Here is a 4,921-nt window from a genome sequence, read left to right as displayed (position 1 = left end):
TTTTAATAGCAAATGGATATGTACAGACACCACTAGAAGGTGCTCCACTTTACTGATTTTAGAGTATTGGATTGTGTATATTACCAGCCTACAGATAACTGGGGATGGGCAGGGCTGAATAGAAGGTTGAGTACCCAGAACTGAGCATCTGAACTCCCAAAGACAAGATTCTCACTTGCTAGCGCCAGTGCATACTGGTTGGTTGTAAATTTTAGAACACTTAAACAGCATAGTCACTTCCCAAATCCTCCACTTAATAAAAACAAAGACATGGGACAGAAGCAGCAACTGATAGTCTGATTACATATTGTTTCTGTTGGGGGATAGAAGATAAGAAAATAGTGTAGAAAGTAATCTTACCCCTAAGGAGTTGCAGCTGGCCCAATTATCAAAGATTAGGAACAGGTCTGACTTGAACAGGTCACAGCTGTGACCAGTGAGAAGAAGAGTGCTATAAAAGAGTGGGGTGGCTGGGTGAGAAGGGACCTGGAGTTGGTTGCTTGCTTTCTGAAGAAGAAAGAGTCTGTACCCTAAGGAGATGCCTGTGAGAAACACCAAGAAGGTAAGAAACTGATGCGATAAGGAGACAACAGTATGGAACCCTTGCACTAAAATGACAGCATGTTTCTGCATATGCACTCTTAGAATTGGGAAGACAGAGAATGTGACCCACAGAAAAGAAACTGTGCTCAAACTTGGTTTCTGTAAAGAAGAAAAGATTTTAGAGAAAAGAAGGGACACCAAAGAGAAGACAACAGTACTGGCTGGAGGAAAGATCTGAAAAATGGGGGAAGAAGTCAGAGATCTGTGTGGAAATGACACTCAGGAAATGTCCAGGGAGGAAGCTTTGCCAGTGATGCTGGAGAGTGGCAAGCGTGAGCGGCAGCACATCATGGATGATAAAACATTGTTCCCAGCCTTCCCTGAGCAGGAGAGACCTTTGTGCTGGGAATTCTATTGCTCTGGGCTAGCGAGTGAGCAAGAACATGAGCAAGCTTGTGAGCTAGTCAAGCAGTTTAAATACTGCAGTCACATTTGTTGTTATCCAGATCAGCATCTCAATTGCCATCCTTATCCAGATCCACAAGTATTTTATATATATTCACTTTGGCTATTAATAATGCTTGTGGGGGTCTTACTTGTCTTGTGCACTGCTGGGATTAGGATTTGCAGCAGGACTTCTGCAATAGCCATGACTTCACAGAATTTTGACTTCTACCCCTCAAATATTATATTTCTCTTTCAGAAGCTCAGCAAGGACCCTGTTGATGAGACAGACTCCAGCCTGTTGATACAGGGGTTGTCATTATTGTGTCTTGCCTGTGACACCCTGTTGAAGTGACTACCTTCTTAGTTCCTTTCAAGAAGAAGACCTGTTAAGAAATTTTCAAATAGGATCACATTTACATTGTGGATTACTTGTTTATGTGCTTATATATTTATTTTTATATATTTCTCTAATTCTTTTTAAGACATTTCGTTCTTTTGTTAACTCTGATTGTTATATTTACCACCATCTCCACTTATTCTATTCTGGCTGCAATATTTTCAAAGTAGAGAAACCAAAACTAGTTGTTTGTGATTCTCTGTATTTCCCTAGAGTCCTTGTTAAGTTATCATTTTAGTTGAAAAAAAGCTGGATGTTGGCTTCTGTAACTTTCTCATTCCTATTAAGAGTTTTCTGGTTATGTTCTTCCAGAATCCATAGGCATATAATACCTGTTGCCCCTGAACTATAAACAAATGATAATAAATTGAAAGAGATGGCTTGAATAGTATTCATCTACTTTATTACTTGAAATATCTTCTCCCAATATTCTCCTGTCTTTGATTCTTCTCTGCTATGTGAACTTCTTTTCTTTTGTTCTTCCATTGTGGCAGTGATGAAAATAATTTTGTTTCATGAGGTTTTTTTTAATCATCAATATATCATACAGACTCTCAGTGAGATTCTTGCTTCTTTTGTTATTAAAAAAAGTTTTACTTAGCAGTATTTTATTATTCTAGGAGATCCCCCTCAAAAACCTTTTCCTCCTATGTCCCATATCAGGAAAATTGTTTGTTTGATTGTTCAGTTGGTTGTTTTGTTTAGTCTTGGGTTCCTTTTACAATTTTGTAAGATTCAGAAGACAGAAAATGACCCCACAAAGGATTTTAAAGTATCAGACATAAGAGAACAATCAATCCATCCTTAACACTTCCCAGAGACTCTAAATTTCTTCTTTCATACCTTTTATGTAATCTCTGTTGAGATGTAGTTTTACTTAGTTTAAGATTTGATGTTATTAAAATGGCATAAGGAAAAACCATTAGAAAAGTGAATATTTGACACAAAAAGAAAGAGATGATAATAGAACCCTTGAAGGAAAAATAACTGTTTCTAAAGAGAAGAAGCACTGGGTGCTTTACGATTAAATTTCATGCTTTGACAATTTTCAATTCTTTGAAAGCAAGTGATAATACGGAAAATTACTTCTTAGTCTGAGCAGCAGCTTAAATGAAACCAATAAAACCTAAAGAGTCCAAGTTTTGTGTGTTAGTTGAATGTTCTTTTATCTCTTAGAGACAAAGTGGATAATGAAACTTGTTACTTAAGGGATTTATCAGTGGAAATTTTGATAATTTTGCATTGCATGTCTAGAGCGTCAAAATTACATATGATTAAAATGTTGCTGCCCTGGTTAAGAGAGAATCTTATGGGTTATGAATTAGTATAGTCTAAGGGAATAAAAATTGAGTTAATAGATAATAATTTTTCTCTTCTTTTCAATTAGAGATAAAAGTGAATTTCTTTTTCTCTTCATAAGTGTTTCAAAACACACTTTAAATTATTTAAGAAGAAAGATCATCCCTTAACTTTGTAGTGCACTTAGATAAGCAAAAATAGCTACTGTTAGATAACAAAAATCCTGACAGAGGCCTTAGAGTTAGACATCGATAATGGCCAAAGGTTTCTTTTTCAAGACATATAAGGTTCAAAGGGTTTTTTAAAGCAAATATATCTGAAAACTTGACTGAAAGGAAGAACATAACTTTTGGTATCATTTGGCTGAAGGGAGGTGATGAATTTTGAAATCAGAAGACAGCTATAAAAGAGCACCAGGCAGCGCATTGTGTGAACTGAATTAAAAGAAGTTGAACATTTGTCTACAAGGTACAACATGGACTTTAGATTGTGCCTGCAGCTTTCTAAACATACATAGAAATGTCTGTTTCCTAAAGGAATCGGAACTTAATGGACAAAGTGAAAAAAGTGCAGGCAAAGTAAAAGTGAAAAGTGACTTCCATTATCTTACACACAGAATACACGGAATTAAAAATAAAAGTGATTCTCAGGTTCAGTCCACTAAGATGACTGCTGAAATGCATTGTCTTTAAAACTGCTGGTCCTGAAATAGAGTCCTAAGACTTTGTCTGCGTCAGATGAGAAAATAGCCAAATAAAGAATGCAGAGGAATACACATCCAATGTCATCCCCAATTACAAAAATCTATGTATTAAAAGGAATATATTCTTATGATTAATACTGATATGCAGAATTGAAGAGAAATTTAATTTTCACTGTTGAAATTATTTGTTATTGGTCACAAATTGCTGAAAGCCCCAAGGCTTTAGAGTGGTTTTCAATTAATTTCACCTAAGATCTTTGTCATGGATCTTTATTATCATTTTGGTGTCAATTACAGTGTTTGGCACATGCTGAATGAGATATAGCAGCCTAAACTAATTTTAAAAAATAGTGCAGTAATGAATATTGCAATTACCATAGTATCTCATATTTATATTGATAACAAATACAGTATTAATCTGAGCTCTGTGCATTATTTCATTCTCTAAAGTAAGTCATGTGACTTTATGTTGACGGCTTGAATACTGTTGCAAAAGGTTTCCACAGCGATGGGTGAACTGGTGATTGTAGGGGGCATATAGCTTTTCTTTATGTGCTGCACATGCAAGAGATAACTGAAGATTCAATCTTCTCTTTCTCGTCTCATTATGAGGAGGGGAAGAGGTGATGTGTATGTTTCTGGCCCTTGGATTCTCCTTTTCTGCTTCAGAAACGCTTGAGAGCAGATATCTGCCTACAGCCATAAAAGCTATTAAAAAATTACAAAAGCTCAGCTCAGAAATAGCATTTTGCAGTTCAGCCAGGGTTTGCAGCTTGAGAATTGCCAATACCTTGGGTCTGCTGGTGAGAAGTAGTGCCTTTGGGACAGTATTCTAAAAATTGTGCAGAGGGTGTAGTCTGACGTGCAGGTGAGGAAAGAGATGCTTGCAATAAGAATTCCAAAATACATTTTAGTATTTTTCAGAAGTGACCTAAGCATTTAGACGACTGAACTCTGAGTGCCAAAACCACTTTTCAAATCACACGAACTCCCAACCCACTTAGAATGCCTCTGCATCAGCATTTCAGTTCAAACCAGGAGTGCACTTTGAAGTAAATCTCCCAGTTGCCAACACTCCCCACCTGAATCTCCCTGTCCCTTGCGATCCTTCACATTGCCAAGCACGAACTCACCTGCTCAGGACTCCAAGGACCTGCACACTGCAGTAGTTAATGGGCAAGGCTTGCCTTGGCCTGGGCCAGCTGTAGCTGGCTGCAACAGTCCTAGAGCTCAACCCTGCTCGATGCAGATGCAGCCCTGGGAGTGCCATGCAGCAAAGGACTTAAACTCCTTAGCTCTCACAGAGTAACCCACACCCTTTGCACTAGGTTTCATGCAATTTTCCAGCTTAAAATGGGACATGATGTGAAAAAGCAAAGATAAAATCCCATAAAAATAGCTGCAAGTGGCCCCCAGGCCTGTCAATTAAGGAGCCTTGCTCCTAGCTATGATGCCAAGATACAACTCATTCACTGTAAGCCTTGAAACAAACTATATTCATTAAGATTGAGATCCAGGGGAACGTCAAAAAA

General features: G+C 37.6%; 1 long non-coding RNA gene across 1 annotated transcript; it reads left to right on the top strand.

The window, feature by feature from the left end:
* The first annotated feature begins 483 nt into the window (after positions 1-483).
* Positions 484-1,773, top strand: LOC132069688 (uncharacterized). The gene is made up of 2 exons (XR_009417811.1): positions 484-562; positions 646-1,773. It is a non-coding gene; the product is annotated as an uncharacterized LOC132069688 (long non-coding RNA).
* The last annotated feature ends 3,148 nt before the right edge of the window (positions 1,774-4,921 follow it).

Source organism: Ammospiza nelsoni, chromosome 2 (genome assembly GCF_027579445.1).
Source record: "Ammospiza nelsoni isolate bAmmNel1 chromosome 2, bAmmNel1.pri, whole genome shotgun sequence".
Lineage (NCBI taxonomy): Eukaryota > Metazoa > Chordata > Aves > Passeriformes > Passerellidae > Ammospiza > Ammospiza nelsoni.
The sequence above is the reverse complement of the archived record's forward strand: the minus strand, read 5'-3'. Positions and strand labels throughout refer to the sequence as shown.